The following is a 21,826-nucleotide window of genomic DNA, read 5'->3' as shown; positions in this document are numbered from 1 at the left end:
CCAAAATATTCAGATCCCCCTTCTCAGACTTCTCTGTCCACTGGGAGAATACACCCTTGTCAGAGAATACGAACAGACAGGGAAACTGACCTGACATTTTCATAACAGGCAAAGTAAAACTGAGTAAGGAAGGCTGAGTGATGCAATTTAAAGGTAGCAGTGACTCTCCTGGGGACATTCTGGTCAGGATTGGGTCATCTTATCCTGCTAAATTTTGGCGAGTAGCCAATCCAGAATGTGTAAGCATACTTTTTCTGTCCTATTATCCAAGCTAGCAACCTTGAAGCACTATTAACTTCGGTTGGTCTTGCCTCAGACCCTCCCTAGCCTACCATCAAACCACTTTCCCTCTAAAAAAAAAAAATTGCCTTTCCCTATACAAGGGAAGCAAATCAGCACATGCTAGAGACTGCGATGTTTCTACCACTGTCCATTTTCTTGTTTTATTTCTTTTAGTAACATAAATCTCTGAGATTCAGCAATGAACCTGGCTCCTCAGAATAAAGACTACATTTTCCAATCTCCCTTGCAGCTATGTGTGGTCATATGACTAAGTATGTGTAGGGAAGTGATACCTGCAATGTCTGTGTTATTTTCTTAAAATGAAATGGTTCACAACATTATGAATCAACTATTTTTCAATTTTGATTAAATGAAATCCATCCTAGAACTAAAAAAATAGGTAATTACTTAATGTGCACTTCCTTTTTGTTCTTCCCTTCCCAGGGGCAAAACCACAGACATAGCAGTGATGAAACAGTTTTACTATTCAGAGAAGGGAAATATTTCAAGGGATGATGGAACCACAAATAGAAGAACTTGGGTTATCTGCCACTAACTCCGTAAGCACTATGACGAAGTCCCTTCCTCTCTCTGGGCTTTAGTTTCCCCTTCCGTAAAGGGAGGGTGTGGACAGGTGATTTCCAGGAGTTCTGCTAGCTCTAAACTTCCATGTGTTTTTGAATGTCTGAAGTGCTATGTAAAGAGTTGCTCTCTCTCATGTCTCCTCTGTTAAAATGCAAAGCATCCAGGGAAAATCTCAAATACCTGTTTGTGAATGTGTGTCTGTTCATCTCATTGTATTTGCTGGATGGACAGAGTGGGTAATCTGTGATCTATATCCATCTGGATTTGTCACTAAGACAGACAAGAAGGAGCTATCAGAAAATGGAAGAAATGTGGCAGAGGCATCTTTACTACTCAGGCACCATCAGCCTCCATCCTAGCTTCATAGGGAGGCCAGCCTGAGGATTTGCAACCACTAGAGGGTCAATAGTTAACCGAATCAGATTTTCAAAACTGGACCAAATAGTGGATGCAAGGGCATTCCCAGAGGCCAGCCCTTGAAGAACTGTGGAGCAAAGTTTTCATCCTGTCTCTTTCACTTCCCAGGCTTGTCACCTCCCAATATTCCCACAGTGGGGAACCTTCCAGGCTGTTGACTAGGGCTGGCAGGTTTGCTTGAGGTGCTGATTGGGACACCGTTCTGGATGGCCTCCAACTTGCCAGGTGTCTGGTTGGAGCAATCAGAGAAGCCCTGATGGGACAGACCTTGCATATTGTTTTGGTTCCTTGCTGGGAAGACTGATAAACTTTCTGTGAAGACTGCTACACCTGCACTTTGGGAGGTTTGCTGATCAAAGGGCACCATTTATGCCTTTGTTTACATTTTTCTCTTAGTACGTAGGACCCTACAGGCCCATCTTCTGCCTGAGTACTAGGTGCTGGAAAGGGCTAAAGTCTGTGAATCTGTATGTGAAAGAGTGTCTGTTCATCTCATTGTTTTTGCTAGATGGATAGAGGGGGTACTCTGTGATCTATAGCCATCTGGATTGGTCACTAAGACAGAGATGAGATGAGCATTGAGTATATAGAGGTGCCATGTTTATAATTCCAGCCATCAAACAGAAAGGACACTGGGGCCCTGTTTCTCCCCAACCGCTTCTCGACTCAGCCTCACCTGCCTGACCTTTCTTTGCTGATGCTCTTACCTTGCCTTTGCTTACCTTGGAAACAAAAGGATCAGGGGCCAGGGCAGATTAGTGGAGACATTCTGGAAGAGCTGGGCCATGTGCAGCATTAGTTCAATGCCAAGGGGGTTTTTAAGGGCAGCAGGGAGGAGGGCACAGAATATTTACATGAAAGCACCTTGGTAGAGTGATACCGAGGGTCACTGCTGCTCCATCTTTATTCATGTTTTAGCTGGATTATCTTGATCTTATGCATGTGTGCTTAGTTGCTCAGTCGTGTCCGACTCTCTGCAACCCCATGGACTGTAGCCCACCAGGCTCCTCTGTCCATGGGATTCTCCAGGCAAGAATACTGGAGTGGGTTGCTGTGCCTTCCTCCAGGGGATTTTCACAACCCAGGGATTGAACACACGTCTCCTACATTGCAGGCAGTTTCTTTACCCACTGAGCCACCAAGGAAACTCCTACTTTATGGGCCTCAAATAAAACAACCTAGGTGAAAACCTTTTATAAATGCAATACAAATGTTTGGTTTCATTATATGACTCTATTTGAGAACACAGTGAAATCTTCCACGCTACAAAGTATATCACTCACTAACCCATGTGATCAAATCCCATACTGGTCAGGACTTGTGCTAATGCCCATGCATACATATTCAGAAATTATTCCTTGCTTAGCATTGCCCTGCTCCAAACTCCTATTCAAAAAACATATACCCCACTCCCCAGGACGCTCCCCTTCAAGGACAGCCCCTTAAGCATCTAGGATGTCAGCATGAAAGAGTTTATCAGACTTTTCCTCTCTAAAAATGAACAGTACAAAACCACAGGTTATCTGTGGGAAGAGGATTTAGAGACTGGACGTTTAAAAAACCTGATGTCCTTATGTTTAACCCCCATTGATTCTTTTTAAAATCAATCATTATTTTATCTAATATATGCTGATTTACAATAGCATACTACTGTGTCTAAAGGTTTATAGTACTGAAGAAGAAAAAAAAAAGCAAGACCCCATCTCTTTGTCTTCCTCCCTTTCCTCCCGATTTGCCCTGCCTCACTTTCAATATTTTAGCTGTCTTTCCTGACATTTACTTCCATATTGCTAAATAACATGCATGCATTGTTATCTTTTGAATCATTATGATTAATCTATTGGAGTCATATTGTAGTAGATGGGGATTCAATTTTCTTACAAATACCCCCCCTCTCTTCTTGCAATAGTTATATTACAGTTTAAAGTTTGCCTCTTTATGAGTACACAAATGTTATCTACTGGTGAGCCAGGCAGTTAACTCAGAAAGCAGAGCTTTCAGATTCTCTCTCAGTTCTGTTATCGTTGTTTAGTTTTCTTTGGGTTTTGAGGCCTTTTTCTCCCTAGAAATATCCCTCCTGAGGCCCTCTGCCCTGCTCCAATCTGAACCCTTTTCTTTCTAAACTTGCTGCACAGCTATTATCTTATAAATCCCTTTCACCTCTCCCCTGGATGGCATTCCTGTTTTGTGAATCTCTTTCTCGGTTTACATTTTTATTTTGGTTGAGCATCACCACTTGAGCAAGGGTGCATGATAGGCAACATTTTTAAGACCTTGCATATTTGAAAATATTATTTTTCTTCTGCCCACATTTTCCTCCTCTTTCCACTGCAGTATTTACTGAGCACCTGCTGTCAGGCACTATGCTAACTGCTATGTTTACAAATACAAAATGACTAAGACATGGTCCCTTCTTTCAAGGCATTCAATACTTAGGGAGGGAAGCAGCTGTACAGCAGATGACATCCACATAATGTCATCCCTGCCCTTGTAAAGAAACATATAGAGTGTTATGGGAACCCAGAAGAGGGCCTTAGGGAAGCCTTCCCAGGTATGATGTTTAAGCTGAGTGGTAAAGGGAGCTATATTCATTTTCTATGGCTACTATAATATCATTGCCTTAAAACAACATTCATTTATTATTTCCTAGTTCTGCAGGTTTAGAAGTGTGGGTACGGGGTACGTTGGCTGGTTTCTATGCTTTGAGTCTCATAAGGTAATACCAAGGTGTCAGCAGTTACATTCCTTTCTGGGGCTCTGGAGTTGAATTCACTTCTAAGCTCATTCAAGTTGATTGCCAAATTCAGTTCTCTGCAGTTGTAGGACCGAGGTCCCCATTTCCTTGCTGGCTGTCAGCCAGAGGCCACTCTTTGTTCCTAGAAGCCACCTTCATTCTTTCCCATGGTTTCCATGTGGCTTCCTTCCAGCAAGAGTGAGTTGAGTTCCTCTCACACTTCCGCTCTCTCGGACTCCTCCTTCTGCCAAATATCTCTGACTCCAGCTAGAAAAAGTTCTGTGCTTTCAAGGGCTCATGTGCTTAGATTGGGCCATGTGCTTAGATCGGGCCCACCCAGATTACTTAGGATTATCTAACCTATCTTGGGGTCCATAACCTTAATTATATCTGCATAGTTCCTTTTACGATGTAATGTAGCATACTCACAGGTTCCAGGGGTTAGGAACTGGGTATATTTGGGTCCCATTCTGCCTACAACAATTGCATTCAGGAAAAATGGGAGAAAGAGTGTTCAGGGCAAGGCCTGGAGAGATGAGAAAACATTGTTTTCTGAAAACTCTAGGCAGTTCAATATGACTGGCGCACGAATCAAAATTAGTCTGAAAAGAGAGGCGGGGGTCAGATAACAATGAGCCCTCACTATTCCAGCTCTTTTATTCTCTTTAGTGTCTCTCTTTCCTTGTTTTCCGTTGGGTATGCTGTATTGGAATGATCAGAATGTTTCATCTCAACTCTTCTGTACTGCCAGTTGAAACTATCTGTTCTCCCCATCTGAACTCATCCAGGTTGATCCTAGCCTCCATCATGGCCTGATTTCATGCCAGCCTTCAGCCTCTTTCCTTTCACAGTCATCTCACTGCTCACAGTTCTGGCAAGTAAGTATCTTTGCAATTGGTGCATTTGCCATCTGGATGGCCATATGTAATCCCATAAATCTTGGTCTAATTTTCCCACAACACTACTTTCATAATGTCAGTACAATGCTCAATGGATCCTAATGGCTCTTCTTTGCCTGTGGAACCCAGACCAAACTCTTAAGCCTGCATTGACAAGTCTGAGTCTATCCTACCATGCCAACATTCTCACATACTCCATCCTAGTCAGCTTGGCCTCTTCTTTGCCTTCTGCCCATCATATTCACTCTCTCATGCTTTTGCTCTTTCCCACCCACCTTTCAATCAGAATGCCTCATTCAAACTGTGCCTAGCTTTTGAAATCACACATTCTTCATGAAGACTTGAGCTATCATTAGTCTTTTGTTCATCTTCCTAATTTCCCAGAGCTCCTGATGTGTGCCTGTACTGTGAAGCTTTACTTTTAGTTCTATCCATTTCACTCTTAATAAAATTTCTTTGACTTTAATGATGATATTTTTGGAAGTCTTATCTTTTCAACTGCACTATAAGCTACTTGAGGACAGGTCCCATGCCCCATTAGATTTTAGTCGAGTTTTTTCTTTTTTTGAGCTTTTATCCAAATATCAGATATACTGTATACAAATTAGAGAAATGTGAACATGCATATGTATTTCTGTTCCATCTACAAATTAAATAGTCATCTAAACTCAATGGGAGAAGCTTCCCATAATATTTTTTGGACAAAACTGTGAAATCATTCCCTTTGCTGTCAAAAACTTTTACCAAGTTTCTCTATATATTTATAATATTCCATAGAAATGAATATGTATACTTATCCTTGTTTTCTCTGTTTTGTTTTTCTTACACAGGCCAGTGTTTTGTCACTGGGATAAACATGTACATGATTTCTTGGCAGTGGTATTGTTTAATCTAATTCTTACATAGTTTTCACTGGGCAATGATGGAGGAGAGAACTACCCTTTGGAGAAGTTGCCAAAATTTGCCCTAAGACATTTTGCAAACAAGATACTGGATTTACTGCAAAATTCATTCCATTAAACAAAAGTGTATAGTCAATTCAGTTCCAAATCACGAAGTCCATAAAGTTCTAACTAGAGGGCTTCGGGGGGACTCAAAAACTCAAATCTTTCTTTGATTTTAAGCAGAAAGCTATTACTGCAAGTGCCGACAGTTGATAAGTTTGAGACATATGGTCTTATTCTCTTTCTCCAAAATGAGAATGGTGCGTTTAGTGGTGAATTGATAGTGTAAGTAAATCTAGCACTTGAAAGAATTTAATTACATTTCCTCCATCTTCAGTGTAAACACCAGACAAAATCTATCCTGCTGGTAAGGGGAGGTAATGGAATTCCCCTATGGCAAATGGCTATTGAACCAGGACTAGCTCCTTTTGAAGAGGCAGGAATGATGCTCCTGCAAGATAGCCTGGAGTCAACTGTAGATAAAGACTCTGCCATTTTGAGAGGGAGATAGATCACAAAAGAACACTAACATGTCTGCTTCTCAGGAGCATCAAGCACTCATTCCTGTGAACTCTTACACAGTAGCCGATAGGTGATTCCCCACCTAAAGAACCCATTCTCAGCACACTGGTAAACTATATTGCCAATACAGACACACACTGGTGGGGCTGGGGGCAGGAGGAATGGTAATATGGAAGGTGCAGACTTTAGTTAACAAATATTCCAGACTACTACTAACATTTGAGGAGGTAATAACTGCTTTGGAATTCTAGAAACCTGAATGGCTACTTGAAGTTTTCATGACTTTTTTTTTTTCCCCAACAAGGAAAAGAATTCACAAAGAGACTTTAACCAACTGGGATAACTATGCAATAGATAGTAATCAGTTCAGTTCAGTTCAATCACTCAGAGTTGTGTTGGACTCTACAACCCCATGGACTGCAGCAAGCCAGGCTTCCCTGTCCATTACCAACTCTCAGAGCTTGCTCAAACTCGTGTCCATTGAGTTAGTGATGCCATTCAACTATCTTATCCTCTATCATCCCCTTCTCCTCCTGCCTTCAATCGTTCCCAGCTCAAGGTCTTTTCCAATGACTCAGTTCTTTGCATCAGGTGGCCAAAGTATTGGAGCTTCAACTTCAGCATCAATCCTTTCCATGAATATCCACATTTGATTTCCTTTAGGACTGGCTGGTTTGATCTCCTTGCAGTCCAAGGGACTCTCAAGAATCTTCTCTAACACCACAGTTCAAAAGCATCAATTTCTTCTCTGCTCAACTTTCTTTATGGTCCAACTCTCACATCCATACATGACCACTGGAAAAACCATAGATTTGACCATAAAAGATTGTTGTTGAATCACGCAAAGACACCGGGATTCTTGGCCGCCAGAGGAGAAGAATTCAATCCAGGGCCAGAGACGAGGCTTGATCATTCAGAGCTTTTGTGTAATAAAGTTTTATTAAAGTATAAAGGAGATAGAGAAAGCTTCTGACATAGGCATCAGAAGGGGGCAGAAAGAGTACCTCCCTGCTAGTCTTCACCTGGATGTTATACAGTCACTAGCAGTCTGTTAATGAAAGAAAGGAATGTCTTAAAACTCAGAATGGCACCAGGCCCCTCACCCATAAGATGCATTTTGGGATAATCTTGGCACCAGATGGTTCATCCTGGGCCATAAAATGATTAACTTGAATCTTGAAGAAGGGCAGATCACCATACAAATAGTTTCATTTACACAGATTAGAGGAACAATATCTGAGTGTAACATACTGGTTTGTCAAGTAGGTTCTGAGCCAAGAGGCGGAAACAACTTGAAGACAGAGTTTGGGGTAAATGTATAGTACATTAGCATAGCTTAAGACAAACATTTCCGTAAGAAAAAGGCATTGGTTATCTCTAGGTTGGAGAATAGTTAACTTCAGGTGATGTACTCTGCATATAAGTTGAATAAGCAGGGTGACAATATACAGCCTTGACATACTCCTTTTCCTATTTGGAACCAGTCTGTTGTTCCATGTCCAGTTCTAACTGTTGCTTCCTGACCTGCATACAGATTTCTCAAGAGGCGGGTCAGGTGGTCTGGTATGCCCATCTCTCTCAGAATTTTCCACAGTTTATTGTGATCCACACAGTCAAACGCTTTGGCATAGTCAATAAAGCAGAAGTAGATGTTTTTCTGGAACTCTCTTGCTTTTTCCATGATCCAGCGGATGTTGGCAATTTGATCTCTGGTTCCTCTGCCTTTTCTAAAACCAGCTTGAACAACAGGAAATTCACAGTTCACGTATTGCTGAAGCCTGGCTTGGAGAATTTTGAGCATTACTTTACTAGCATGTGAGATGAGTGCAATTGTGTGGTAGTTTGAGCATTCTTTGGCATTGCCTTTCTTTGGGATTGGAATGAAAACTGACCTTTTCCAGTCCTGTGGCCACTGCTGAGTTTTCCAAATGTGCTGGCATATAGAGTGCAGCACTTTCACAGCATCATCTTTCAGGATTTGAAACAGCTCAACTGGAATTCCATCACCTCCACTAGCTTTGTTCATAGTGATGCTTCCTAAGGCCCACTTGACTTCACATTCCAGGATGTCTGGCTCTAGATGAGTGATCACACCATCATGATTATCCAGGTCATGAAGATCTTTTTTGTACAGGTCCTCTACACAAGCTGGAATCAAGATTGCGGGGAGAAATATCAATAACCTCAGATATGCAGATGATACCACCCTTATGGCAGAAAGTGAAGAGGAGCTAAAAAGCCTCTTGATGAAAGTGAAAGAGCAGAGTGAAAAAGTTGGCTTAAAGCTCAATATTCAGAAAACGAAGATCATGGCATCCGGTCCTATCACTTCATGGCAAATAGATGGGGAAACAGTGGAAACAGTGGCTGTCTTTATTTTGGGGGGCTCCAAAATCACTGCAGATGGTGACTGCAGCCATGAAATTAAAAGATGCTTACTCCTTGGAAGAAAAGTTATGACCTACCTAGATAGCATATTCAAAAGCAGAGACATTACTTTGCTGACTAAGGTCCGTCTAGTCAAGGCTATGGTTTTTCCAGTGGTCATGTATGGATGTGAGTTGGACTGTGAAGGAGGCTGAGCACCGAAGAATTGATGCTTTTGAACTGTGGTGTTGGAGAAGACTCTTGAGAGTCCCTTGGACTGCAAGGAGATCCAACCAGTCCATCCTAAAGGAAATCAGTGCTGAATGTTCATTGTAAGGACTGATGCTGAAGCTGAAACTCCAATACTTTGGCCACCTGATTTGAAGAGCTGACTCATTTGAAAAGACTCTGATGCTGGGAAAGATAGAAGGCAGGAGAAGGGGACGACTAAGGATGAGATGGCTGGATGGTATCACTGACTTGATGGACGTGAGTCTGAGTGAACTCCGGGAGTTGGTGATGGACAAGGAGGCCTGGAGTGCTGCGATTCATGGGGTCGCAAAGAGTCGGGCATGACTGAGCGACTGAACTGAACTGAAGTTCAGTTGAAACTAGGTGTCATTATGGCAACACAGTATTTTAAGAGAAACCTCCTTTTAAATTTGTATAGAGAAGGAAAAAATATCACTAGTTTGTTTCCTCCTGCTGCTTAAGAGAGATAAAAATGTCTGACACTTGCAGGCTATTTCCTCCGTTTGGAGACCCCTGGCCTTCCTGCCTGTTACCCTTTGTTGACAAAGTAATGTCTCTGCTTTTTAATATGCAGTCTAGGTTGGTCATAGCTTTTCTTCCAATGAGCAAGTGTCTTTTCATGGCTGCAGTCACCATCTGCAGTGATTTTGGAGCCCAAGAAAATAAATTCTCTCACTGTTTCCATTGTTTCCCCATCTATTTGCCATGAAGTGATACACCACCTCAAAAAACTTGCCTCATCTTTTTTCCTGTGCCCCTTCCCTTCCCACAGTTCATTTCAGTAGGGCCACATACTCCCCAGGCTCTTTGCACCCCTGGCTTTTTGTTCATGCCCTCTCCTTTGCCAGAGATGTTCTTCCTTCCTTGTCTCTTGCCTGCTTGAGGGAGTCCTTCTTCTTCTTTAATATTTAAATATTTAATATTTAAGGGGAACCTTCTCCATGAAGTTTTTCAGATTCACCCCCACCCCCAAGAGCTAATCACTGCTTCCTTTGTGCTACCCCTTACTGGAACCTGTCCAAGTGTCCACCATTATACCTGAAATTTTGTATCATGTCTTTACATGTTTAGACTTCCCTGGTGGCTCAGACGGTAAAGCGTCTGCCTACAATGCGGGAGATCCGGGTTCAATCCCTGGGTTGGGAAGATCTCCTGGAGAAGGAAATGGCAACACACTCCAGAACTCTTGCCTGGAAAATCCCACGGATGGAAGGGCCTGTTAGGCTACAGTCCATAGGGTCGCAAAGAGTCGGACGTGACTGAGCGACTTCATTTTCACTTTTGCATGTTTATTTCTTCTCTCTTAAGTATAAGTTCACTGAAAGCAGGAACATGCATTTTTAACTCCCAGTATATCTGTAGCCTTTAGCACAGAAACTAGCACATAGTAGTTGCTCAGTAAATGTTTGCTAATTGAAAAATACATTACTTAAGTACAAGGAATAAACCAAATATGCTAAAGCAGTTTGCCTAAAAAGGATCATTTCATCATTTTAATCATTTTATTGATCAATCCCAATCACCACCTAGTTTATTTATTTGTATACATTACGAATAATGTCTTCCTCTATTTTAGCACTGACAATTGTCTACCTCACATTTCTTATTTTTATGTATTTTATCCTTTCTTTGATAGACTGCCAGTTTTTGAGGGTAGGTGAATGTTTCATTGGTGTGCCCTGTGTACAATAGGCACTCAGAAACCATTTGTTGGTTCCTTCCTTGTGCATAGCTCTATACAGTTGACAAATCTCTTCACAGTGACCCAATGAGATAAGCAAAACACTGTTCTCTGTCCCTCCTCTTGTTTTAGTTTCTTTAAAAAAACTGATGATCTGGATGCACCAGAGCCTTGCCTGCCTTCAAATGGTGGGCAAGAATCAGGGCTGAAAGCCCTGGGAGGGCCCCTGCTTCTTGTGCTGAGATCTTTTGGTCCTTCCCCTGGTATTTCCTGTCGAGACCAACCAGCTTCCCTCTGCAGCAGGTGCCTTTTGGCAGAAGAGTCCCCATTTGTTTCATTGATGTAGAATATCTAATTGAATGGGGTTTGGGAGTTTGTGTGTACTACTCATTTCAAGTTTTATTGTAATGTAACTTAAAGCAAGTCTTATACCACATTCTGTATCTTTTTCATGAAGCAGCAACAATGTAGATTTTAAGAAAACTTCTCAACTCAAAACTATACTTTGCATGTTTTAAACTTTTAAAAAATTGAGATATAATTGACATATAACGTTAGTTTTAGGTATACAACATAATGATTCAGTATTTGTATAAACTGCAAAATGTAATTGACTGTTTTGACAATGAGTAGTAACAGCTGTCATATTTAATTGTCCAAAGGACATCTGACAGGGCCTGGTCTTTAGTAATGTATGACTCCTTTCTGCTTTCTGGAGCTGAGACAAAGAAAGTAATCTTTCTCTGGAGCCAGCCTAGATCAAATTACATCAATATCCACATTGGTTCAGTAGTTAGTCAATCACATAATCAATGTGGAAAAAACAATTCTGTGCATTTTATACCATGCATTATACTTCAACATCCATTCAAATACATTACTGCGTTCAGACCATCCATCAGTTCTGAAACGGGAGGTAAGGTAAATATTTTTATCCCCAGGTGCAAGATAAGAAAATAGTTCAGAATTATTACCTAGGTAATCAGTGAATTACCTAGGGTTGGATAGTTACCATTTTCTTGGCTGTACCAAATGTTAGAAGTCTGGAGATGAGTTAAAAGAACTATTACCAAGAACCAAGGTAAATATGTGCTATGGATCAAGAGACTTGAAATGAAAACAATAAAAAATCATGTTGATTACATTACCCTCTGGCAGCAAGTATGGAAGAAGTGGTGTACAAACAGGTGTTACAACCACCCCACAAAAGAAAGCGTGCTAATACTGCCAACATTGCTAACTGCGCAAGAACTCTTTAAATACACTATGGAGAAGGGTTCTTTTATGATACTTGGTGAACTCCAAGATCTTGATTACTATTGATATGCCACTTAACTTTTTTGAACCTCAGTTTTTTCATCTGTAAAATGGAGGATATGATGCCTACTTAGGAGTTTTCTAGCTCATTTAGCACAACAGATTCCTGAGTGGAGGGAGAGGTTCAGTAAGCGTTACTTTAAGAGGTCTTCCTTCAGATGAAAGATGCTATTTGTCCCAAAACTGTAACAGCAAGGATCAGTCAGGTATAATAAATAACTGTTTATAATGTAGCTGGTGTTTGTAATGAAACAAACCCTGAAATCACAAGCATGCCAGAAGAGTATTGTTGCCTTTCAAACTGTTTCCCTTGGGAGAATATCTACTTTTTCTCGTGATGCTCAAAACATCTCTAGGAATAAGAATTGCTTTCAGAGTCAATTACATGGCCGTCAAGAAAAGCAATCTCATTTGTTAATTGTCACACTTCATTTTCAACTCAAAATGTTGGGCCTAGCTCTATCACTCGTCTTATTCATTTGACTTCACTCTAAGTGACACACAGCTATTCCCAAATACCTTGTCTATTCTCCAGTGACCAAGATCTATTCCAACCGAGTAAATTTGAACATGTGCCACAGGCTATGAAGGGACTTATCAAGTATCTGAATACTCTTTCAAGGATATTATTTCAAAGAGACCGAACACATGCTTCAGTTCTGGCATGTTTGTTTTTAAATCAATGTTATCACTTCATATTAGCCATGTATAAATAGATATTTGGAGCAGAATAAACAAAACTGAAGCTAAGACAAACATCACAACTTTGTTACGCTGTTGGAATTGTGTCATTGTCCTATATACACTCCATCTCTACCTCAGTACTTGAAGCCTTCTTGAGTACCTGTAGCAAATTTGTTAAATATGCATAGAACCATTCAAATCCTTGTTTTGATTTTTAAGAACATGGACAGTGTCTTGTACAACTTTGGCTCCCCTGAAACACCTAGCACAATGCCTCATATTGAGTAGAATCATAGATTCATAGACAACAGAGCTAGAAAGAGCGTTAGGAGACTGAAACTCAGAGAGAAGAAGGGATGCGTCTGTTGTGTAAGAAGTTAGAGTGCTGTTTTAGAAGCAGGCTTTCAAACCCAGATCTTCATACTTCTCTGTGCCCTGCTATAGCCAGATGCCACATTTCAGTGGTTGATAAGATCTCCTAGTTGCTTATTACTTGAGTGAACTTTGTATATCCAACATGGGTTGGCAGCCTTATTTCTGTAACTCCTCTGACTTCTGATTTACTGCTGGAAATACATTACACTTTGGTATAATGGTCCCAGTTCAAGCCCCAGCCACTCATTTCCTAACATGATACTGCATATGTGCTTTTCTTGATGTACAGGCAAAAATCAGCAGAATCCTTTTATAATACCTAGCAGTCAGTCTCAAATACTTCACAAAAATCCCCATTATTCATAATAATACATGTCCAATTTTACTTCACTCAAATAATAGCGTTAGCAGATATTAATGACATATTTGTTTGGATCAATATAAGCAGATATAAAAATAAATAATTCAGCTTGTTTACCTTCAGCCCATATGGAGTAGTAAGTAAACATTGTCCAATTGCCAGTAACACCCAAAATATGAAGTTGTGTTCAATCAAAATGTTGGTTTGAATGATGTGATTATGTGATGTGATTATATTATGACAAGATTAGGCAAAAGTCCAACCAGAAGAACCAAATTTTTTAACTTTTATTATTTTTTTCTCTCTGTAGTATTTTTTAAATTTTTCATTTTATATTGGAGTATAGCTGGTTAACAGTGATGTAATAGTTTCAGGTGGACAGCAAAGGAACTCAGCCGTACATATACATGTATCCATTCCCCCACAAACTCCAGGCTTCCACCTAACATTGAGTGGAGTTCCCTACGCTATACAGTAGGACCTTGTTGGTTATCCATTTTTAAATACAGCAATGTATACATGTCAATCGTGTAAGCTCCCTAACTATCCTTTCTCCCCTGCCATTCTTTCCCTCTGGCAACCGTAAATTTGTTCTCTAAGTCTGTGAGTCTGTTTCTGCTTTATAAATAAGTTCATTTGTATCATTTCTTTTTAGATTCTGAACATAAGGGATGTCACATGATAATTAATATTTAATAATATATCAGGGAGTCCCAGGTGGTGCCAGTGGTAAAGAACTTGCCTGCCAATGTGGGTTCTGACTCTGGGTTGGGAAGATTCCCTGGGGAAGGAAATGGCAACTAGCTCCCATATTCTTGCCTGGAAAATTCCATGGACAGAGGAGCCTGAAGTACAAATTTGCTAGTTGTTTGGGGTCACTTTTCAAATTGTAAAGATAGCATTTCTAAATAACACAACTATCTACTGCCACAAACCTTCAAAATCTTTTCTTTTAACTCATGGAAACATGCTATGAGCTGCCACGTGTTTAGTGGCTCAGTCACGTCCAACTCTGCCCATGGAATTCTCCAGGCAAGCATATTGGAGTGTGGTGTCATGCCTTCCTCCAGGGGATCTTCCCAACCCAGGGATCGAACCCGTGTCTCTTATGTCTCCTGCATTGGCAGGTGGACTCTTCACCACTAGCGTCACCTGTATTGTGTGCTTAGTCGCTCAGTTGTGTCCGATTCTGCAACCCCTTGGACTGTAGCCCACCAGGCTCCTCTGTCCATGGGGACTCTCCAGGCAAAAATACTGGACTGTGTTGCCATACCCTCCTCCAGGGGATCTTCCCAACCCAGGGATCGAACCCAGGTCTCCTGCATTGCAGGCGGATTCTTTACCATGTGAGCCACCAGGGAAGCCCATAAATGCAGGAGGAAGCCCACAATATGGGAAATATGCTGTGGATTAGCAAAAACAGAGTCTTTGGAGACTGTAAATTCTGAGACTATCCTTGGCAGTGACTCTGAATTAGATTCTCCCTCTTCAGGTAAAAGTCTTGATGTCTCTTGTTTCTCTTAATTCTCTACCTAACCCATCTTCTAACCCAGTGTCAGTAAGTTGGTTTTATTGCATATGGATGAGTGGACTCAAGTTTGATTTGGTAACAGAAGTAGGCAAATTTTGGATATATTATGAAATCAATTCCTTTAGCATCTCCACATGGATTGGATATGGCAGGAGAGAAACAAATGACTCAAGGACCACTGCAAGGGGTTGACCTGAATAGCTGAAAGCTAAAATTGCCATTTACTGAGATTCTGAAGATCACTGAGAAGCATGGGTTTTTCTTCTTCTCCTCCTCCTCCTCCTTCTTCTTCTTCTTTTTTTTTGCTTGTTTTTTGAGGAGAGGTGGTTGTCAAAGTTCAGTGTTGGATATGTTAAATCTGAGATGTCTGAATACAGACAAGTATAACTATAGAGTAAGAGTGAATCTGTTTCAAATCCTGAAAGATAATGCTGTGAAAGTGCTGCACTCAATATGCCAGCACATTTGGAAAACTCAGCAGTGGCCACAGGACTGGAAAAGGTCAGTTTTCATTCCAATCCCAAAGAAAGGCAATGCCAAAGAATGCTCAAACTGCCGCACAATTGCACTCATCTCACATGCTAGTAAAGTAATGCTCAAAATTCTCCAAGCCAGGCTTCAGCAATACGTGAACCGTGAACTCCCTGACGTTCAAGCTGGTTTTAGAAAAGGCAGAGGAACCAGAGATCAAATTGCCAACATCCGCTGGATCATGGAAAAAGCAAGAGAGTTCCAGAAAAACATCTGCTTTATTGACTATGCCAAAGCGTTTGACTGTGTGGATCACAATAAACTGGAAAATTCTGAGAGAGATGGGCATACCAGACCACCTGACCTGCCTCTTGAGAAATCTGTATGCAGGTCAGGAAGCAACAGTTAGAACTGGACATGGAACAACAGACTGGTTCCAAATAGGAAAAGGAGTACGTCAAGGCTGTATATTGTCACCCTGCTTATTTAACTTATATGCACAGTACATCATGAGAAACGCTGGGCTGGAAGAAGCACAAGCTGGAATCAAGATTGCCGGGAGAAATATCAGTAACCTCAGATATGCAGAGGACACCACCCTTATGGCAGAAAGTGAAGAGGAAGTAAAAAGCCTCTTGATGAAAGTGAAAGAGGAAAGCGAAAAATTTGGCTTAAAGCTCAACATCCAGAAAACTAAGATTATGGCATCTGGTCCCATCGCTTCATGGGAAATAGATGGGGAAACAGTGGAAACAGTGTCAGACTTTATTTTTTGGGGCTCCAAAATCACTGCAGATGGTGACTGCAGCCATGAAATTAAAAGATGCTTACTCCTTGGAAGAAAAGTTATGAGCAACCTAGATAGCATATTCAAAAGCAGAGACATTACTTTGCCGACTAAGATCCGTCTAGTCAAGGCTATGGTTTTTCCTGTGGTCATGTATGGATGTGAGAGTTGGACTGTGAAGAAGGCTGAGGGCCGAAGAACTGATGCTTTTGAACTGTGGTGTTGGAGAAGACTCTTGAGAGTCCCTTGGACTGCAAGGAGATCCAACCAGTCCATTCTGAAGGAGATCCGCCCTGGGATTTCTTTGGAAGGAATGATGCTAAAGCTGAAGCTCCAGTACTTTGGCCACCTCATGAGAAGAGTTGACTCATTGGAAAAGACTCTGATGCTGGGAGGGATTGGGGGCAGGAGGAGAAGGGGACGACCGAGGATGAGATGGCTGGATGGTATCACGGACTCGATGGACGTGAGTCTGAGTGAACTCTGGGAGGTGGTGATGGACAGGGAGGCCTGGCGTGCTGCGATTCATGGGGTCGCAAAGAGTCGGACACCACTGAGCGACTGAACTGAACTGAACTGAAGAGTGAATCTAGAGCTGAAGGGAGTAGTCTGGACTGCATGTGGATATTTGGGATTCTGCAGAATAATAGGTGGTATTTAGGCCCTTGAGACTGGGTGAAAATTTACTAAAACCAAAACCATGATGAGCTTAGTGTACTAAAACATAAAGGATGTGAAGGTGAGGGATGTACTTAGAAGGCAAGCAGGGAAGAGCAACTATACACCAATAAAATGGACAACCTAGAAGAAATGGACAAATTATTAGAAAGGTAGAATCTCCTAAGACTGAACTAGGAAGAAACAGAAAATATGCACAGACCAATTACCAGTAATGAAATTAAATCAGTGACTTAAAGACTCCCAACAAAGGTCTAGGACCAGATGGCTTCACGGGCGAATTCTACCAAACATTTAGAGAAGAGTTAATGCCTATCCTTCTGAAACTATTCTAAAAAGTTGCAGAGGAAGGAATGCATTTGAACTCACTCTGTGAGGCCACCATCACCCTGATAACAAAGTCAAAGACAGCATAATAAAAGAAAATTAGAGGCCAATATCACAGATGAGCGTAGATGCAAAAATCTTGAACAAAATACTAGCAAACTGAATCCAACAATACATTAAAATGATCATACATTCATGATCAAGTGGAATTTATCCCAGGGATGAAAGGATTTTTCAATGTCTGTAAATCAATCAGTGTGATGCCCCACACCAACAAATTGAAGAATATGAGTATATGATCATCTCAATAGATGCAGAAGGTAAGCAGGGACAAGATTATAGATGACCTTATATTCTATGCATATGTATTTGCAGTCTATCTTGATAGGGAATTTCTGAAATCAACAGAAAGATGTAGTTAGACTTGCTTCAAACACACTTGCTTCATGACACTGGTGGAAGTGTAGGAGGATTAGAGATATACACACTATTATTTAGGTTATTACAAAGTTTAGGAAAGAACTGTCACACAAATGTTTCTCAAATCTCTATACATACCAGACCAGACACAGGCTGGGACAAACTCCCAGGGCTCAAAGTGAAACTTTATGTTAATTTTGTTCATCTTGTCCACATGGGAACAGCATTCAATGAGTTAATGGCACCAGGGCTGTGGTCAGCTTGAAAATTAGATTTCTGTGTGTGAAGTAATTCATTATTTAGACATTTAGGAACTGGCTCACCCTTACCTCAACACTTTAATACCGCAGCTTTCCAGTTGACACAAAATTGAGTTCCACGCCATTCAAATTTGAAGGTCAAACTAAGACTTACAGTTTCTGGAGCCATGGTTATTCTCTCAGGGGCATCTTTTCCACTGATGTCACAGCAGCAAGGAAGTGTGTTGTGTCTTCTTTTCTAAAAACCAGGAATTGTATTTTATTTTTATTGTTAGAAAAACTTTGAAAATAAGAGAAAAAAGTGGGAGTTTCTAATTTAATCTATTGCTGACACCTAGTGCTGGAACTCTGCATATCCAACTAGCTGCTCCAAATTTTTTCTAGAAAAATTAACAAGATTTATACAGTACCAGCCTTTTAAAGCATTCAGGCACCAGCTCTTTTAAGTGACTAAGAATTCAATGTTTAGGCAATTTCTTTCTAGTCTCAATTTTGGTTACCTGCTGGGGAAGTTCCTGAAAGCACATGAAGGCCCAAGTAAGTCTGAATTTCCCTTTCTGTAAGTTGTGAACATATAGGATAAACTCCCCTTGGAAGTTGAGTCAGATGGGACTGAAATCCGCAATGTTTTCATAACCATACTTTCAACTGTTGAAGAATCCTCAAGTTCACATTAAGGGTTTATACTAAACAGGTAAAATTTAGCCTTATGGAACTACTGTAAACTACCATTTGCAAAAAAGAACGAACTAGTAAATGAGGGAGGGGGAAATGACTGCTTTTCATCCCCAGCTTTATTGAGATTTAATTAGCACAGAACACAGTGTAAAGGTCACGTGTGCAATGAGACAATTCCATATATGTATATATTGTGAAATGGTGACCACAATAAGGTTAGTTAATGCATCTGCACCTCATTTAGTTACCCTGTTTGTGTGTTTGTGTGGTGAGAACATCTAAGATTTACTCTTAGCAACTTTCAAGTACACAATACAGTATTGTTAACTATAGTTGCAAGGCTGTGCATTCCAACTCTAGAATGTATTCATCTTATAACTGAAAGTTTGAACACTGACCACCTTCACCCATTTCCCCCATACACTTCCCCTGGCAATCACCAATTTACTCTCTGTTTCTGTGAGGTTTTTGTTTTTTTGATTCTACATATGGGTGAGGTTGTACCATATTTGTCTTTCTCTGTTTGACTTCTTTTTCACCTAGCATAATGCCCTCTAGGTTTATACATGTTGCCACAAATGTCAGTATTTCCTTCATTTTTTATGGCTGAGAAGTCTTTTATTTTACACATATTAAATAAAAAATGTATAATATGTATAAATGATACTTAGTTGATATTTGGACTAGCCTGGTAGTTTCAAATGAATGGTATCCGTTTGAAATGAATAATTATCTGAGAGGCATGTCTTTCATGTCTTTAGCTTTCTAAAGTTCAAACCTGATCATAATCACCATTCATTAAACACATGCCAGGCATTTAGGTAATTTTTTCTTACTTAATCATCACAACACCTAAATAAGGTAAATACTATTTTCCCCTTTACACATGAGGAAAGGGAAAGCCAACCAAGGTTAAGTAACTTGCCCCAGGTCATACAAGTAGCACAGCCAATGTTAAAATTTAGGCCTGGATTCTGAATCCTCTGCTTTTGCTCAGTGTAGTACTGCTCCACCTTCGAAAAACCACCTTCCATGACTTCCTACAGCCTCCAGAGCTAAAGTCAAACCCCTCAGCTTACTACATAAGTGAAAGTGAAAGTGAAGTTGCTCAGTCGTGTCCGACTCTTTGCGACCCCATGGACTGTAGCCTATCAGGCTCCTCCGTCCATGGGATTTTCCAGGCAACAGTGCCGGAGTGGATTGCCATTCCCTTCTCCAGGGGATCTTCCCGACCCAGAAATCGAACCCGGGTCTCCCGCATTGGAGGCAGATGCTTTACCGTGGGAGCCGTCAGGGAAGCCCAAGAAATAAATGGTTACTCCAAAATACTAGGATGAAATAATAAGGCTTCTCTTTATCTGGGTATGGCCCCTACTACCCTATCTGGCCTCGATGCCTACAGGCAAACCACTGACTCCCCAAATCCTCCCCTGATGCCCTACAGAAGTCTTTCAGAGCATCCTGGCCATATTTCTATCATGGCTCTCTCCACACTTTAATATAAATATTGACTTCATTGTCTGTGTTCCTTAAATGGCCATGAACTCTTTAGGGAACTCTGTCTTGTCCATCTTTTTATTCCCACTATCTAGCAAAGGGCTTGGCATAGAGTAGGAATTCAACTAATGTGTGTTGAGTGAATAGATTAATGAATTTTGATCAGGGAGGGTCTAACTACAAAGTCCTACCACTTTTTAGAACAGTGCGCTTAAACTGTGCTCCTAGGACCAGCAGCAGCTGCGTCATCCGGGAATCTAGACACGCAAATTATTGGCCCTGCCCTGGAGTTGGAAACTCGGGGACTGAGACCCAGCCATCTGTAGTGTAACAACACCTCCAGGTGATTCAGATGCATGGAAATGAAGAGTATGGTTAAACACCAGATTAAAATTTTCAATAATCATGAGATATAAACAATAAAAAGATCCTGGCTATTATTAAAACTAATTCCTTACATTTATTTGTTACTTGATGAATTAGAAAATGGTTTTTTCCTAACTGCTACCTTTGAAGTTAAAAAAGAACTGGAAAGGGAACATGATTAAGGAGCTCAGATCTGTTTTAGGTACATACCTATTTAGTAGGCCTCTGAGTTCCAAGGAACTAGCTCTCTGAGCTGTCACATCTGGAAAACAAGAGTTTTGTGTCTCCAGAGGATTGTTTGCACGGCTGGACTGGGGTAGCAGCCTACGTGGTGAGCAGTCCTTCCAGTGAAATCCCATTGGGTGGATGAAGGATTCCAGGTGGGCAAGGTTAAATGTGATTAAATACTAATTGGAAAGCTAAAGATATGAGGGAAAAGACATACTCAGGCTATGAGGGGTACATGAGCATTTTTAATATTTTACACAGACATGAAGATTTGGTAAGTAAAAGCAGCAGCTTGCCAAAGTATATGACCCCATTCTTAGTTCAAAAAGTATTATTTCATTCTCAGAGAAAAAAAAATATGTGAATGACATTAAAATACAATGGTGATTTTTTTTCTTTGACTAGTGGGATGGCCTTTAAATTTTTTTTTTCAAAATGTTTTACCAAAGTATTTTTAAATAACGAGGAAAAGATAACAAAGGTATAAAATGGATTCTGTGTGTACCCGGCGGGGACTGACATGCAGAACTAACAGGTGGTGTAGCTCGAGGCAAGATTTTAAAAAGAAGATTGGAATCTTTGAGGCTGGAAAGAACCCAGGACAATCTGATAGGAAGAGGCCTCCCGAAAACACTGAAATAAGAAGAGGCAATGCTCTGCTGAAGATTTCTGTAGGCAAAGACCAAAGACACTACCGACTCAGCCTTCTGCAGTTTAACTCAAAGGCAACTTCAAGCAAAAGAGAAGAGCCTGCAAGGTGGATAGAACATGGCTTGATCTTTCCCCCCACCCCTACCGCCACCACCCAGGACCTGGAAAGTGAGAGGGTTCAATTATCGAGAAGAGTTAATGACTCCAGCAATCACAACGGAAGTATAAACTAAAAGTGAGGAATAAGAGAAATGAACAACTAGTGCCTGAAGCAAACTGTTTAGCACTTTAAACCTGTGCCAAGCTAATTGCATAAAAATGAGATTATGTACCTGTAACTTACATATACTGCATACAGTTTATACTCTTAAGATTTCTTCGCTGTGGTAAAAATCGGCTGTGTTCTTGAAAATGATTGCCCAGCAATAGTTACTTTGGAGTAGAGATTCATACAGAATTAAAGCAAAAGTTCTAAATCTCAAGGGCACATTCTTGGGAGAAGTGACCCCTCC

Source organism: Budorcas taxicolor, chromosome X (assembly GCF_023091745.1).
Source record: "Budorcas taxicolor isolate Tak-1 chromosome X, Takin1.1, whole genome shotgun sequence".
NCBI lineage: Eukaryota > Metazoa > Chordata > Mammalia > Artiodactyla > Bovidae > Budorcas > Budorcas taxicolor.
This window is presented reverse-complemented; position numbering follows the sequence as displayed.